This window comes from Elephas maximus, chromosome X (genome assembly GCF_024166365.1).
Source record: "Elephas maximus indicus isolate mEleMax1 chromosome X, mEleMax1 primary haplotype, whole genome shotgun sequence".
NCBI classification, from domain to species: Eukaryota; Metazoa; Chordata; class Mammalia; order Proboscidea; family Elephantidae; genus Elephas; species Elephas maximus.
Genome location: NC_064846.1, coordinates 26,768,582 through 26,786,582, shown reverse-complemented (window position 1 = coordinate 26,786,582; position 18,001 = coordinate 26,768,582). Strand labels below are relative to the sequence as shown.

At 45.9% G+C, this 18,001-nt stretch overlaps 1 pseudogene; it reads left to right on the top strand.

Moving 5' to 3' along the window:
- The window catches only part of LOC126068667 (heat shock protein HSP 90-alpha-like), an 83,344-nt pseudogene that overhangs the window by 6,929 nt on the left and 58,414 nt on the right, over positions 1 to 18,001 (top strand).

The following is an 18,001-nucleotide window of genomic DNA, read 5'->3' as shown; positions in this document are numbered from 1 at the left end:
CTCCATTTCAAATTCAAATTTATACCCCTGAAACTGGTGCCTACGCCTGATCACCACTTGGATCCTAGCTCTGGCTACATACTGAGATCTTGGGTTGCCACTTTTCATCTTTCATAGTTTTCCCAAACACACAAAGATGGAGTCAAATACTAACCTTAAAAAGGTAATGCTTTTGCATTAAAAAAAAGGAAGAGAAAAGTAGCCATTTTACAGCAAAACTCATGTATTGGTTTCCTACGGCTGCTATACCAAATCACCACAAACTTGGTGGCTTAAAGGAACGGAAGTTTATTATCTTAGTGCCAAAAGTCCGAAATCAGTTTCACTAGGCCGAGATCAAGGCGCTGGCAGGGCCACATCTCTGTCAGCTTCTGGTGGCTCCTCTTCCAGCTCCTGGTGGCTCCAGGCATCCTTTGGCTTGTGGCTGCACCACTTCAATCTCTGCTTCCATCTTCGCATGGCCTCCTCTGTGTCTTCTCCTCCTCTGTCTCTTATAGGGACATTTGTCACTGGATTTAGAGCTCACCTGGATAATACAAGAGGAACCCATCTTGAGATCCTTAACTCAATTACAACTGCATAGGCCTTTTATCCAAATAAGGTCACACTCATAGGTTCTGAGCATTAGGACATGGACCTACCATTCATTTTGGGAATCGTCATTCAATCCACTACACCTCGCTGCCTCCAGTCACATCCCTATCATGCTGGAATCGAAAGCATGAACTTTCCATCAATTTCACCTCCTAAATATCTCTCAAACACTGCCCCCATCCTTGTTGAAACCCCCATCATTCCTCACAGAGCATTCTCCATAGCAACCAGAGTAGTCATGCCAATCTTGTTCTGCTTGAAACCCTTCTGTGGACCCCCATGGCTCTTAGGATCAAGACCAAACTCTTGGCCATGGTCTATAAGGCCCTGCAAGATCTAGCCCCTGCCCACCTCATCCATCAGCCTCCTCTCCTGCATCTCACTCTCCGTCACTGTGCCTTTCCTATGCTTTGCCCCCTTCTTGGAAGACTCTCTGCCCCACCCCATCATCTCCTGGCCAAGTCCCTTCATCTCTAAGGTTAAATAACTCCTCCTCAGGGGATGCTTTCCTTGACCCTCGGATTGACTGAGATTCCTCTGTATCAGCATCTCTCAAAATTTGTAATCCGATTTGTGTTGAATTAATGCCTCACCCCCTCACTAGACTGAACTCCACGAGGGCAGGGGCTATGGCTGTCTGGTTTCACCACTGTGTCTTCAACATCTAGCCAGTGCCTGGCACATAGTCAGTGTTCAATCATTATTTGAATGAATATATGAATGAATGAATGAGTTTGAACATCTGCGTTCTGGCCCCTCAAATTCCTCTCCTCAAAAAACAAGGGAAACAATGCCTATTTCTCAGAGTTGAAGAAGAATCAAAATGAGATAATGGAGGGGAAGGTACTTTATAAGCCATAAAATGCCTTACTAATATAAGGCACCATTATTGGTCCACATAACCAACATTTGGGGCGATGGAGAGGTGCCCTACACAGGGCTTAGGGGCAGCAGGGGAAACAGGGGCGGGAAAGGATACTTGAGGTCTACATTTCTCTGGTTAAGAAGGTTTCTGTGGCTCTGCTATCTAGGATAAAATTACAAGAACACTTAATTCTCTTGCTTCAGGCTTGAAGTTCGTAACTTATCACCCTCTGGGATCAAGAAAAAAATGCCAGTCTCCTCAGGTGTAAATACTGCCTGGAGTCACCCTGGGCATTTAAGGTTTTGATTGCCTTCCTTTAAAACATTGGCTGCAGGTGCAAACTGAGGATAGGGTGACACCGCCTAGGCTGGGCCCATCTCCGAGGGGGCTTCCCATGAGGTGATCCATCAGCCATGGCACTTGCTCAAGGCACTGCCCAGCTGACAAATTACTTTGAAGCATGCCTCTTGGCTTCTCATTCTTCCCCTTCCTTGTCTTCTTGGCTTTCACTGGTAGCAGGCAGGGAGCATATCACCTCCTTCCTCTTGATCCTCTAGCACGTCCATATAAAAGGTATCCCTGGAGGCTTGACATTTCAGGTCTTCAGTTTCGTCCATTTGATTTCCCCAGGCCCCATCAAGTCATAATCTCCTTTCCTGCAGGGAAGGGACACTTCCACCTCTTCCTCCATATCCTCTTAGCTCCTTGCATTTGGGTCAAGAGACCTAAAAAGGCCATTTCTCATTTCCATCTTGTCTTCCATTGTTTTCTCCCCTGGGATGTCTTTGCATTCATGGCTCTGAGATGCCTCACTGGTCTGGAATGTCCACAGCGAGCTGATCCTCTGAATCATAGACTTGAAGAAATTGGAAAGAGCAGAGCTCATTAGGCTGTCATTTCCCCAGTTTCCTCCTCTGACCTGGATGTCTTCCCACTGGCTTGATGATATGTTTCCCTGCTCTGTCTACACAATCCCAGAGAGGTGAAGCACAGAGGCATGTCTCTGGGTAAACCAAGTAAAATTCCCAATTTTGCCCCAATGATTTGGGCATCTCAGTACAAAGCACTATTTCAATAGAAGGCTTCAGGATTGTTGTTGTTAGGTGCCGTCGAGTCCGTTCCGACTCATAGCGACCCTATGCACAACAGAACAAAACGCTGCCTGGTCCTGAGCCATCCTTACAATCGTTGTTATGCTTGAGCTCATTGTTGCAGCCACTGTGTCAGTCCACCCCGTTGAGGGTCTTCCTCTTTTCCGCTGACCCTGTACTCTGCCAAGCATGATGTCCTTCTCCAGGGACTCAACCCTCCTGAGAACATGTCCAAAGTATGTAAGACGCAGCCTCGCCACCCTTGCTTCTAAGAAGCATTCTGGTTGTACTTCTTCTAAGACAGATTTGTTCGTTCTTTTGGCAGTCCACGGTATATTCAATACTCTCTGCCAACACCACAATTCAAAGGCATCAATTCTTCTTTGGTCTTCCTTATTCATTGTCCAGCTTTCACATGCACATGATGCGATTGAAAACACCATGGCTTGGGTCAGGCGCACCTTAGTCTTCGGGGTGACATCTTTGCTCTTCAACACTTTGAAGAGGTCTTTTGCAGCAGATTTACCCAATGCAATGCATCTTTTGATTTCTTGACTGTTGCTTCCATGGCTCTTGATTGTGGATCCAAGTAAAATGAAATCCTTGCCAATTTCAATCTTTCCTCCGTTCATCATGATTTTGCTCATTGGTCCAGTTGTGAGGATTTTTGTTTTCTTTATGTTGAGGTGTAATCCATACTGAAGGCTGTGGTCTTTGATCTTCATCAGTAAGTGCTTCAAGTCCTCTTCACTTTCAGCAAGCAAGGCTGTGTCATCTGCATAATGCAGGTTGTTAATGAGTCTTCCTCCCATCCTGATGCCCCGTTCTTTTTCATATACTACAGCTTCTAACCACAGAACCTTAGCTGGAAAGGATTTGCAGCTCATCTATTCAAAGACCCCCCTCCTTTTTTGTTTACAATTTTATTGAGGTATAATTGACAAACAGTAAACTGCACAATTTGTGTTATTGTTGTTGTCAGGTGCCGTGGAGAAGGCTCGGATTCATAGCAGTATAACGGAATGAAACATTGTCCAGTCCTGCATCATCTTCATGAACGTTGCTATATTTCAGCCCATGGTTGCAGCCACGATGTCTGTCCATCCATATCACTGAGGGTCTTCCTCTTTTTCGATGACCCTCTACTTTACCAAGCATGATGTCCTTCTCCAGCAATTGGTTTCTCCTGATGACATGTCCAAAGTAAGAGAGATGAAGTCTCACCATCCTCTCTTCCAAGGAGCACTCTGGCTGTATTTCTTCTAAGACAGATTTGTTCATTCTTCTGGCAGTCCATGGTATATTCAATATTCTTTGCCAGCACCACAATTCAAATGCATCAATTCTTCTGTCTTTCTTTTTCATTGTCCAGCTTTCAAATGCATATGAGGTGATTGAAAATACCATGGCTCGGGTCAGGCGCACCTTAGTCCTCAAAGTGACATCTTTGTGTGTAGTGTACAGAAAGTGGACAATTTGATAGGCTTTGGTATATACAGACAAGTAAAACCATCACCACAATCCAGTTTCCATTACTCCTGAAAATTCCCTCCTGCCCTTTATAATTCCTCTCCCCAGCTCCTCCCCACTCCCCGAATCCCAGGCAACCACTAATCTGCTTTCTGTTAATATATTCTTTGCATTTTCTATAAATGGAATAACACAGTATGTACTCTTTTTTGTCTGACTTCTTCCATGCAGCAAATTATTTTGAGATTCATTCATGTTATTGTATGTTTCTAGTGTTGTATGTATCAATAGATCATCTCTTTTTATTGCTTAGTAGTATGCCACCGTATTTCATTTATCCATTGACCTGTTGATGGGCATTTGTTTGTTTTCTGTGGTTTTGAGCTGTTACAAATAAAGCTGCTATGGACATTCATGTACCAGTCCCTGTGTGGACAAAGGTAAATACCTAGGAGTAGAATGACTGGGTTATATGGTGATGTATGTTTAACTTTTGAAAAAACTGCCAAGATGTTTTCCAAAGCAGTCATACCATTTTACATTCCCAGCAGCAGTGTACAAGAATTTCGGTTTCTCCATGTCCACATCAACACTTGATATGGTCAATCTTTTTAATTTCAGTCATTCTAATAGGTGTGTAGTGGTATCTCACTGTGGTTTTAATTTTTGTTTGTAACAGCTCTTTAAAGTGTTAAAATACAAAGATGTCACTTTAAGGACTAAAGTGCACCTGGCCCAAGCCATGGTGTTTTCAATTGCCTCATATCCATGTGAAAGCTGGACAATGAATAAAGAAGACTACAGAAGGCTTTGAGTTATGGTGCTGGCAAACAATGTTGAATATACCACGGACCGCCAGAAGAACAAACAGATGTGCCTTGGAAGAAGTCCAGCCAGAATGCTCCTTAGAAGCAAGGATGGTGAAACTTCATCTCACAAACTTTGGACATGTTATCAGGAGGGGTCAGTCCATGGAGAAGGGCATCATGATTAATAAAGTAGACAGTCAGCAAAAAAGAGGAAGACCCTCAGTGAGATGGATTGACACAGTGGCTACAAAAATGAGCGTAAGCATAACAACGATCGTGAGGAAGGCGCAGGACCAGGCAGTGTTTCATTCTGTTGTACATAGGGCCACTTTGAGTTGGAACCCACTGGAAGGCACCTGACAACAACAACAATAGCTAATGAGGTTGACCGTCTTTATATGTGCTTATTTGCCATTTGAATATCTTCTTTGGTGAAGTGTCTGTCCAAATTTTTTGCCAAATTTTATTGGCTGGTTTTCTTATAATTGAGTATTTCCCCTTTAAATTTTTAAAAATTGTGGTAAAATATAGTTTTATCAGTAACACAACATAAAAATTACCATTTTAATCATTTTAAAGTGTACAATCCAGTGGCATTAGGATCACCACCATCTAATTCCAGAACTTTTTCATCACCCCAAATGGAAACCCCATATACCCATTAAGCAGTCACTTCCCATCCCCGCTTTCCTCAGCCCCTGGCAACCCTAGTCTACTTTCTGTCTATGGATTTGCCTATTCTGGATATTTCGTATAAATGAAATCATACAATATGTGGCCTATAGTGTATGGCTTCTTTCACTTAGCATAGTGTTTTCAAGATTCATCCGTGTTGTAGCATGTATCAGTATGTCATTGTTATAGACTGGATTGTGTCCCCCCCAAAATATATGTTGTGAATCCTAACCTCTATGCCTGTGATTAGAGGTTGTCCTTGTTATATTAATGAGGCAGGATTAGTGTAGGGTGTATCTTGAGTCGATCTCTTTTGAGATATAGAAGAGATTAAACAAATACGCGAGAAAAGCAGAGATGAGGGAAGAGAGATGCCAAGATACGTGAAGATTGCCCAGGAGCAGAAGCTCAGAGACAAGAACCTTCCTCTAGAACCAACGGGGAGCTAAGGACTTCCTCTAGAGCCAGCATCCTGAATTCAGACTTCTAGCCTCCTAAACTGTGAGGAAATACCTCTTGTGGTATTTCTGTTACAGCAGCACTAGATAATTAAGACAGTCATTTTTTTTAACAGTTGAATAATCATCCAGTGTATATATATACCTACGGTAATTTTATGTTTAACTTGTTGAGAAACTACCAGTTTGTGATGGTTAATGTCATCTGTCATCTTGGCTAGGCTGTAATTCTCAGTGGTTTGGCAGACGCTATGTAATCATCTTCCATTTTGTGATCTGATGCGAACAGCCAATCAGTTGAAAGGGGTGTTTCCTTGGGGGCGTGGCCTGCCCCCATCATAAAAATACATGTTCTGGCAAAGCTCACTCTCTTTTTTGACCTTGTTGTTGTTAGTTGTTATTAGGTGCTGTCAAGTCGGTTCTGACTCATAGCAACCCTATGCACAACAGAACGAAACGCTGCCTGGTCCTGAGCCATCCTTACAATCATTGTTATGCTTCAGCTCATTGTTGCAGCCACTGTGTCAATCCACCTCGTTGAGGGTGTTCCTCTTTTCCGCTGACCCTGTATTCTGCCAAGCACGATGTCCTTCTCCAGGGACTGATCCCTCCTGACAACATGTCCAACGTGTGTAAGACGCAGCCTCGCCATCCTTGCTTCTAAGGAGCATTCTGGTTGTACTTCTTCTAAGGCAGATTTGTTAGTTCTTTTGGCAGTCCATGGTATATTCAATATTCTTCGCCAACACCACAATTCAAAGGCGTCAATTCTTCTTCGGTCTTCCTTATTCATTGTCCAGCTTTCACATGCATATGATGCAATTGAAAATACCACGGCTTGGGTCAGGCACACCTTAGTCTTCAGGGTGACATCTTTGGTCCTTTGCAGCAGATTTACCCAATGCAACGCGTCTTTTGATTTCTTGACTGCTGCTTCCATGGGTGTTGATTGTGGATCCAAGTAAAATGAAATCCTTGCCAACTTCAATCTTTTCTCCGTTTATCATGATGTTGTTTATTGGTCCAGTTGTGAGGATTTTTGTTTTCTTTATGTTGACGTGTAACCCATACTGAAGGCTGTGGTCTTTGATCTTCATTAGTAAGTGCTTCAAGTCCTCTTCACTTTCAGCAAGCAAGGTTGTATCATCTGCATAACGCAGGTTGTTAATGAGCCTTCCTGCAATCTTGATGCCCCGTTCTTCTTCATATAGTCTAGCTTCTCGTATTATTTGTTCAGCATACAGATTAAATAGGTATGGTGAAAGAATACAACACTGACTCACACCTTTCCTGACTTTAAACCAATCAGTATCCCCTCGTTCTGTCCAAACAACTGCCTCTTGACCTATGTAAAGGTTCCTCATGAGAACAATTAAGTGTTCTGGAATTCCCACTCTTCTCAGTGTTATCCACAGTTTGTTATGATCCACACAGTCAAATGCCTTTGCATAGCCAATAAAACACAGGTAAACATCTTTCTGGTATTCTCTGCTTTCAGCCAGGATCCATCTGACATCAGCAAGGATATCCCTGGTTCAGAAGAGGACGTGGAACCAGGGATATACTTGCTGATGTCAGATGGATCAGAAGAGGACGTGGAACCAGGGATATCATTGCTGTTTTTGACCTTACACTCTTCTAATCATCTAATCTCCAGTTCTTGGGACATAAATAAGCCTGTAGAAGTCTCTGGTCTGCAGCCTGGCCAGCAGATTTTGAATTCGCCAACCCCTGTAACCTCGTGAACCAGCAGAGGTCTCCAGCCTGTCACCTGACCTACAGATTTGGGTCTTGGCAGCCCCCACAAGTGTGTGAACCGTTGCCTCACAGTTGCATAAACCATTACCTTAAAAGCACCCGGGAGAAAAGTACAGCTTAAGGAAAGATGGGGGGACCTGACTCAGAAAGCCCAAACAGGAGAAGTTAGCCAGGATTAGCCACACAGTGGAAGGTCCCTGGAAAGTGCAAATGGGTGAGTTCAAAGTGCTGTGGTTTAGCCAGTAAATATGATTCCTGCTGGGTAAGGAGTGAGGCAAAGAGAAGAGAGACCTAGAGGATGGGAGAAGAGAGGGAAGGCAGAACTTTGTGGAGGCTCTGACTTCTCCATACCCAGTGGTACCAGCCACCCAGGTTCACCAACCTCCAGGGCTCAAGGAGGGTACGGGGACTGGTTTACTCTCTTCCCTCAGACTAGAACTTGGCTGTGGCCCCAGCACAGCAACTTTGCACCCAAGCTCTTTGAACCCCTCCCCATTTCACCCCCGGCACCCAGCCTAACTCATTCCTGCCATCTTCTGTGACAGCCCTTGGGGCAAGCTTCAGCCCTCTTCCCTGCATCTCCATTTTTCTGGGTCTCCCCTCTCACTCCAGACTCTACTTACCACTCTTCTGAGCGGGCCCACAGGATCTGTTCTTTTTTAAACAAGCGCCACCTTCAGCTTTCCGCTGAGTACTGCCTTCATCTTGATTTAACCCAAAAGAGCCTTCTGCAATAGGATATCTGCTCATGTGGAGCCTCAGCTCCCTCTCCCATGACCTTCCCTCCTTCCCTAGGCTCTCTTGCCTTCCTCTGCTGCATCCTTACCACTGTCTTTTTGTCCTTCATAGAGACTCCCACACCCAACTATCCCTCTCCCTTTCTGGCCTCATCTCTCTCATTTATTAGTGATCTTAGGCAAATGACCTCTTTGAACCTCAGTTTTCTCAACCGCGATATGAGTATAATAATAGTGAGCATCTCAAAATGCGATTGTGAGAATTGAATAGGGATGCACGTATAATATTTACCTAACACATAGGTGAGTGCCTAAAAATGTTATACTCATATAATTATCATTATTATTCATGCCCAAACTTCAGGTCCCTCTCTTGTATCATTATTATTCCCTATCTTTATATAGAAGACCCTGGTAGCTGGCTCACAGGGTTTCTCTCCACCCCACCCTGAGACATCTCCTCAAGATGTTCTTGAGATACCTCACACTCATTATTTCTGCTCTTACCCCAGCTCTCCTCCTCCTCCTGTGCTAGTCTCCCAAGCTAGAAACCTGGGAGTCACCCTCCACTCCTTCCTCCCCATCAGCCCACCTATCTTAATTATCTAGTGCTGCTATAACAGAAACACCCCAAGTAGATGACTTCAACAAAGAGAAATTTGTTCTCTCACAGTCTGAGAGGCTAGATGTCCAAATTCAGGGTGCCAGCTCTAGGGGAAGGCTTTCTCTTTCTGTCAGTTCTGGGGGAAGGTCCTTGTCATCAATTTCCCCCTGGTCCAGGAGATTCTCAGCGTAGGAATCTTGGGTCCAAAGGAGGTGCTCGGCTCCTAGCACTGCTTTCTTGGTGGTATGGGGTCCGCCCCCCCAACTCTGCTTGCTTATCTCTTTTATATCTCAAAAGAGATTGACTTAAAATACAACCTAAGCTTGTAGATTGAGTCCTGCCTTATTAACATAACTATCTCTAATCCTGCCTCATTAGCATCACAGAGGTAGGATTTACAACACACAGGAAAAGCACATCAGATGACAAAATAGTGGACAATTACACAATACTGGGAATCATGGCCTAGCCAAGTTGACACACATTTTGGGGGGGGGGGACACAATTCAATCCACAACACCACCATTCAATCAGTCACCAAGTGCTGTCATTTGATCTTACCAATGTCTCCTGCATCCTGTCCTTACTTTTCATCCCCATTGCCCCTGCCCTAAACAGCCCAGGAGGTGCAGTGGTTCAAGCTCTTGGCTGTTAACCAAAAGGTGGAACCCACCAACCACTTCACAGGAGAAAAGACCTGGTGATCTGCTCCCTTAAAGTCTACAGCCTTGGAAGCCCTATGGGGTGTTCTACTTTGTCATATAGGGTTGCTCTGAGTTGGAATCAACTTGACAGCAACGGGTTTGTTCCTTGCCCTAGCTCTTTTTTTTTTTTTTTTTCCTAGCTCAGGCCATTATCATCTTTTGCTTGAAGCCTTTCTTTATCGGATGGCCTCAACTTACATCTCCAGCATCTTCTGCCACTCACCTTATGCACCCTCACCTCCAGCATAAAAAAAACACAAAAAACAAAAAAAAAATTGCCATCAAGTCGATTCTGATTCATGGAGACCCCATGTGTGTCAGATTAGAACTGTGTTCCATAGGGTTTTCAAGGCTGTGACCTTTAGGAAGTAATCGCAAGGATTTGTCTTCTGAGCCATCTTGGTAGACTCAAACCTCCAACCTTTGGGTCAGCTTTCACTGTTTGGGAGCACATTAACTGTTTGCACCACCCAGAGACTCCACCTCCAGTGCCTTTTCACAACTCTACGATTTTGCACATGCTGTTCTCTTTGCCTAAAATATAGTTTCTCCTTCTCTATCTGACAAACTCCTTCTCATGCCTCAAGAGCCAGCTCAAATCTCACTTCCTCTGTCAAACCCTCCTTGATTTCTCGGGGCACCTGTTCACTCTCACTCCTTCGCACTCTTATTTCATTCTGTTCACACTTTCCCAACTACACTGATCACATCTATTTTCATTGCTGTCTTCCCCACCACTATAGCTCCTAGGGATCTAGCGATTCTTGCAGGTGCTTAACACATGACGAATGCATTTTTAAATGAATGAGAAAGGAAGAAAGAAACAGGAGAGGGAGGCTTGGAACAAATGGAGAAAGAAGATGAAGAAAGCTGAAGACAATAAGAAAAGAGTAAGAAAAACTAAGGAGACAGGAGGAAGAGGCCAGAGGATGGAAGTGAGCTCATGAGCGACCGTATTTCAGTAGGGACCATGTCCACGTTCAGGGAACCACTGCCACGGGGAGACGGGTGGATACACACCCTAGGGCCAGTGCTGAGGTTCCAGGCCCTCGTTTCTCTCTCTCTCTCTCTCTCTATATATATATAGATATACACACACGCACACACACATACATATACGTAAAGGAGCCCTGGTGGTGCAATGGTTAAGAGTTAGACTGCTAACTAAAAGGTTGGCAGTTTGTACCCACCCAGTGGCTACGTGGAAGAAAAGACCTGGTGATCTGCTCCCATAAAGATTACAGCTTCAGAAACCCTATGAGGTAATACTACTCTGTCACATGCAGAGGCGAAACTAAGGTATGGCAAGTAGGGAGCATGCCTGGCCGCCACTTAAGGAGGGGCACTAATGAGCAGTTTCTATTGGGCAGTGCAGCTTCCATCACCAGCTGTGAGAGATCATCCATCAGTTTAAGACTAATTGCCAATAGGCACTATTTTCTGTAGATAGGCAGGCCCCTGGTCACATGGGATTGCTATGAGTCGGAATCGACTCAATGGCAATGGGTACATATATTATACACATATGCATATGCATACAAATATTGTTGTTGTTGTGTGCCCTCAAGTCGATTCTGACTCAGAGTGACCCTAAAGGAGAGTAGAACTGCCCCCATAGGGTTTTCTAGTCTGTAATCCTTACTGGATCAGGCTGCCAGCTCTTTTCTCCTGAGGAGCTGCTGGTGGGTTTGAACTGCCAACCTTTTGGTTAGCAACCGTTGAGCCACCAGGTCTCCTTCATATACACATACGCATACATGCATGCTGTTATTGTTGGGTGCTGTCAAGTTGATTCTGACTCATAGTGACCCCATGTGAGAGTAGAACTGCTCCAGAGGGTTTTCTAGGCTGTAATCTTTATGGAAGCAGATTGCCAGGTCTTTCTCCCATGGAGCTGATGGGTCAATTGGACTGCAGCCCAGTGCTTAACTGTTAGCCCACCAGGACTCTTTACATATACATCTATAATAACCCTCCCCTCACCCCCGCCCCCCCCCCAGGGACCACCTTGTGCTTTTCTCAGAATCTATGGGTCTTTCAGCGAAGGATCCACTGTCTGGGGCCTTTGGAAAGAGGCAGGTTGGCTTGTTAGTCCAGGCAACAGCTGGGTGCCCTTTCGTCCCAGGTCAAAGGCGGCAGCGGCCCACACCCATCTGCGGGAGAGCCGGAGAGGGTGTTTACCCAATGGCCCGAGTGTCCTCAGAGGACTCTGCTCTGGTTACACAGTAAACAGCTGGCTGTGGAGGGGTCGCTTCTTGAGCGCTGCGAGCTGGTGGCTCTGCCAGTGTTTACGCCTCCAGTATGAAAATGCTGCCTCCATCGTCGTTCTCCGTGGGGAGGGGAGGCTCCACAGCAACCCAGGACCTGACAGGTAGCTTTTTGTAACCGTTCATTCAGAGGAAACGCCCCCCGCCCAAAACGAACACAAAGTTTTCTGTCGCTCAGGGCTTGTACAAATTGGTTCCAGACTCTGCCATCTGTTGCAGCAGACAGCGGCCCGTCTTTCCAGTGAGAAGACATTTCCTGGCGGGGTCCCCGGACAGAGCCTGGCGGGCAGGCGGGTGGTGGCACAGGGCAGTGCCAGCCAGGCCCAGGGAGGGGGCAGCGCCTCGTCCGCCCGGTGGGCGGCACTGCAGCGCCTGCCCTAGCGCCCTTGTGCCCCAGGCAGGCAAGGGAAGTGGGCAGCGCACCCCAGGGCCGAGGCGATACTGCGGGCCCCGCCCCCACGCGGCGCAGGTCCCGGCAGAGCCGCGCTCGCAGGGCAGTGCCTGAGCCGGGTACTAGGTGGTGCGGACTCCACCCATCCAATCTAGCCTGCAGGGTCAGAGCTCCTGGCCAAAACAGGGCAGACATCTCCAAAGCAAACCAATAATAGAATCGGAACCCATTTGATCACTTTTATTTTTTTATTTGGAGGAGGGATTTTGGTGGCCGTGGGGAGCTAATGGGGAGAACTTCAGGGAACTGCGGCCTTGAGAGCCCTTTCCCAGCGCAAGCAGCAATGTGCTTTGCTCAGTGCTAGCCCCAGCCCTGCGGTTGGTTGCGTGCAGGGATGTGACAGGACAGCCAGCGCTGGTTCTTTATCCTATTGTTCCCGCTCTCATCAGGGAGGGCTCCTAGAGAGTATATTCTGCTAGTCCCAGCTTTCCCCATGAAATAGGGACCTTCACTTTGCTTAACTGTGGCTATTCAGTAAGGGGTTTTTTTGTCCGTGCTTGGCGCAAATGGTTAAACACTTAGCCGAAAGTTGGAACCCACCCAGAGGCACCTCGGAACACAGGCCTGGGGATCTATTTCTGAACGGTCACAGCCTTGAAAACCCTATGGGATAGTTTTACACTGCACACATGGGGTCAGAGGAGACTTGATAACAACTCACAACAAGAAGGATGCCCACCCACCAGTGGGGCAAACTGTTGACGCCAGTCATTAGGTTAAATTGGGACTTTGAGGAGTGGAGATTTGCTCCTACCCAACCAGCCATACATGTCTCTGGAAACTGGGATGGCCACTCTACTGCCTGGCTCCTTGGCAGCACATCTCAAACCTATGGACAGATCACTTGGGGGCCTTGTTAAAATGCAGGTTCTGATGCAGTAGAGCTGAATGGGGCCTGAGAGTTTGTATTCCTCACAAACTCCCAAGCCAGCCATGGACTACGCTTTGAGGAACAAGGGGTAAGAGCATTGTTCTCAACTGCAGAGGCGTGTTAAAATCACCTGGGGAGCTTAAAAACCAGTTAGGCCAGGCCCCCACTCCCACACTCCCAGAAATTGATTTTATTGGTCTGGGATGGAGCTAGATTCTTTTTTATTTTATTTTTTAATTAAGCTTTTCAGGTGATTATAATGGGCAGCAAGAATTGAGAACCGCTGGTACATGCAGATAGGGTCGCTATGAGTCGGAATCGACTCGACCACGACGAGTTTGGTGTTTTGGTTGGTACCCCCCAAAAAGGGCAGAGGAAAGCCTGGTCGTGTCATGGTTAAGAGCTACAGCTGTTAACCAAAAGGTTGGCAGTTCAAATCCACCAGCTGCTCCTTGGAAACCTTATGGGGCAATACTACTGTGTCCTATAGGGTCGATATGAGTTGGAATCGACTGGAGGGCAACGGGTTTGGTTGGTACAGGCAGAAGGAACACTGGTGGCACAGCAGTTAAGCACTTGGCTGCTAATTGAAAGGCCAGTGGTTTGAACCCACCAGCTGCTCCACTGGAGAAAGATGTGGCAGTCTGCTTCCATAAAGATTACAGCCTTGGAAACCCTATGGGGCAGTTCTACTCTGTCCTACAGGGTTACTACGAGTTGGAATCAACTCGATGGCAGTGGGTTTGGTTTGGGTTATCAGTGTCTTCTCCCACCCTGTCTTCCCTAGATCCATCAGGAAAAGAGGAAACTATTCAGTGGGGACCCTCCCTTGTCCCCTTCATTTTGAGTCTAAGTACACCCATAAAAGCATCTAAGCCAGCCACTCTGTGCCTTTATCTCTTCTCCCTCCCCCCCATTTTAGATAGCCAAGTTTAAAATGCCCAAGTCCTAGTGGCATTGTGGTTAAAGCTCGTCTGCTAACCAAAAAGATTGGCAGTTCGAATCCACTAGCCACTTCTTGCAAACCCTATGGGGCAGTTCTACTCCGTGTTCTTTGATCTGAAGAATCTTCTGTTCCAGTTAGAACTTTGAGCACCTACATCTATAAATAAAATCCAGTCCGAAGCAAGCCATCAAATTGCAGCAATCTGCACCAGCTCACGGTGTCAAACACCTTTCTCTTCATTCGGTTGGTTTTGGTCAGCTCATCCCTAGCTATCCAAGCTAGGTCAGTGAGTACCAGCTGTAGGCTCAGGAGTCCACACATCTCCCTGCACTTCAGACCAGCCAGCCCCTTTTCTCTCTCACCCCTAACCCCCATGGGCTAGGTCAATGGGTGCCAGTGGAACATGTCCAAAATTGGTCCATCTCTTCATTGCTGCAACTCCCCCACTTCCACTCATCTCATGGCCCCAGGTGGTCACCTAAAACTGGCAAATCAGCCTGTTTGTTCTCCGGCTCTCTTTAACCTCCAGTCCTAGAAGGGAGTTCTTCTGACGGGCATTGACTTTTCCTGCCTTGATGTATCCAATGGCAAATCACTTGCTAAAATTAAAAAAGAAAAAGTCCTTTTTTTTTTCCTGCAGGTCTGTCATGGATTGAATTGTGTCCCCCCAAAATATGTGTCAACTTGGTTAGGCCATGATTTCCCATCGTGGTGTGGTTGTCCTCCATTTTGGATTTTCCTATGTGTTATAAATCATAATCTCTGCCTGTGGTTAAAGAGTATTAGGGTGGGATGTAGCACCCTTGCTCAGGTCACATCCCTGATTCAATGTAAAGGGAATTTCCCTGGGGTGTGATCTGCGCGGAGAAGCTCCTAGTCCAGGGGAAGATTGACAACAAGGACCTTCCTGTAGAGCCGACAGAGAAAACCTTCCCCTGGACCTGACACCCTGAATTTGGACTTCTAGCCTACTAGACTGTGAAAGAATAAATTTCTCTTTCTTGAAGCTATCCACTTGTGGTATTTCTGTTATGGCAGCACTAGATGACTAAGACAAGGTCCTTCCTTCCAATGCAAATTTCTGGCTCTCCCAGCAATTCTGAGCGGGTCTGCAAGTCTTTTCAAATGCAAATTTCCTGACTCCGAAGGTTAGGGTGGGGCTCAGATTTTCAACCTAAACCCCCAATATTCTTTACGCAGGGCTACAGGATTGAAACAAAGAGCCTGTGTTTCTTTCAGGCAAATCCTGGTTCTCCTTTTAGCATATCCAATCAAATATTGGGTGAAGGTGGAGTTACATTCTGTAACCTCTGATACCTGTTGTAGGGGAAAAAACATCACAAAGTTTAGTAAAGCAAAAAGGAAGTTTTATTCGGCTTATATTCAAAAAGACAAAAGTTGAGAAGCAGACAAGCATGCTGCCAGAGCTAATGTTTGCCCAAGTCCAAGGAAATATTACAGAGTAAGCAAGAATGGGAATACGGACAAGCATGCTGCCACAGACATGTCTGTCCAAGTCCGGTGAATATTATAGAATTAAAAAGAATGGGAATACGGACAAGCATGCCGCCACAGACATGTCTGTCCAAGTCCAGTGAATATTATAGAATTAAAAAGAATGGGAAAAAGGACAAGCATGCTGCCACAGACATGTCTGTCCAAGTCCAGAGAGTGTTGCAGAATAAACAAGAATGGGAAAACGGACGAGCATGCTGCCACAGCCATGTCTGCCCGAGTCCAAGAATGGTTACAGAATCATCAGTATATATTAACGTTACAAACGGGCAAAGTATTGAAAGTTTCACCTTTTCACAGATTGGCTAGAAACTGTCATCCTACATTTTGAATTGTCTTTCTTAACAATCATTGGTGCAGGTTTCAGTAACCGACGGCCAAGAGGGTCTTCATTGGTCCAACAAATTTCTATTCACTACATGCTAGTAGAAAATGATAAGAGTGGAAAGTCTTTTGTGTTCTGGCTTCCATGAAAGGTTTCCTAAAAGATATATTCCAAGATTATTCTATCTATTGTCTTTATCTCAGGGCCCAGTTGATGTGTTCTTGTGAGTCCTTGTGAGCTCTTGTGAGCCCAACACCAGCTGGGTCACATTCTCTACGCCCAAGGACAGGGAATAATGATTCCAATATTGTTTCCTAAATCATACCCAATATTCATTTCATCGTACATGTAGATGTGTTTTACAACACTAGGTAGGAAAAACATTCAATATCCATAGTACATCCAAATAAACACATAACCCCTTTTAAAACATTTCAGTTTCATCCTCTCTTCTGTACACCTTGACTATCTTCCCACTCATATGCATATGGCCTTGAGCCTCTGGCTGGGTGGAACCAGAAGATCCTGGCCCCCTATCATCATCTTGTTTAACCAGCCTGGCTTTTGCCACAAGCCACTCCAGATGAGGCTTTTCTCTACTCAGCTGCAGCATAACATCTCTTACTTTCCTTTCAGCCTTTACAGGTAACAACAACCAAAGTGACCATCTAAGAATCAAAAGTTTCACTTCCCACCCCCCTTCGTTCTTTCTCTTCCTAAGTGTCATACTTCCATGAGTCTGGAGCCCTTGCAACGAGTCCTGCTGCTGAGACCAACTGTATAAATGGTGTGGTGGGAGCATCTGACCTTGTCTAACTTCACAGGGGGAAGGAGAAAGTCATCATCAGCATGAACAGCCCAAAGCTGATTCTTATTATGAGGCCAAGGTCAGACATACCTCCACCCTCCAGCCTTTTTACCAATTCTGACACCAGCGGTCCCTTCCACGGCACTACTTTTCTGCTGGGTTTGATAATTCATTGCAATGGCCACACAGAACTCACATACCATGCTCACGGTTATGGGGTTTATTAGGGAAGTAACAGGTTACAATTTAGGATCAGGGATGACTCAGGATACAGTTTTTCGATGAGGACAGCTTCTTCTCAGCCACACTTGCAGGCAGGCCTCTCTCCGGCCCTCAGCCTCTTGGCGCCTTGGCCTCTCAGCTGGCCTCTGCCCTGCTTGGGCAAGTGTTACAAAGCTCCTTAGCTCTGCCAACAAGTGCCCGGGGGACCCCACTCCACCAACAAGCCTCATCCCGAAGGCATTCAGCTCTCTCACTCCATGAGTTGGCAAGCCTAGCTCTGCTGACAAGTGCCTGGAGGCACCCCATTCCACCAGGAAGCCTCCTGCCCAAAGGTGCTCACCTTTCTCGATCCATGGGCTGGCACACCCACTGTAATCGCCTTACTCTGTGAACTGGGAAGCTCACTGTGCTGTTTCGCACTGGTCTCCTGGTTCTGCTGCCGCCACTTCTCTACCACTGCTTCTAGCCGCCTTTTTTTTTTTTTCTCTTTTTTTTATTGAGCTTTAACTGAAAGTTTACAATTCCAGTCAGTTTCATATGCAAAAACTTACACACACATTGTTATGTGAACCTAGTTGCTCTCCTTATAATGTGACAACACACTCCTCCTGTCCACCCTGTGTTTCCCGTGTGCATTCAACCAGCTCCTGTCCCTCTCTGCCTTCTCATCTCACCTCCAGACAGGAGCTGCCCACATAATCTCATGTGTCTACTTGACCTAAGAAGCACACTCCTCACCACTATCATTTTATGTCTTATAGTCCAGTCTAATCTTTGTCTGAAGAGTTGTCTTCAGGAATGGCTTTAGTTTTGGGCTAACAGAGAGTCTGG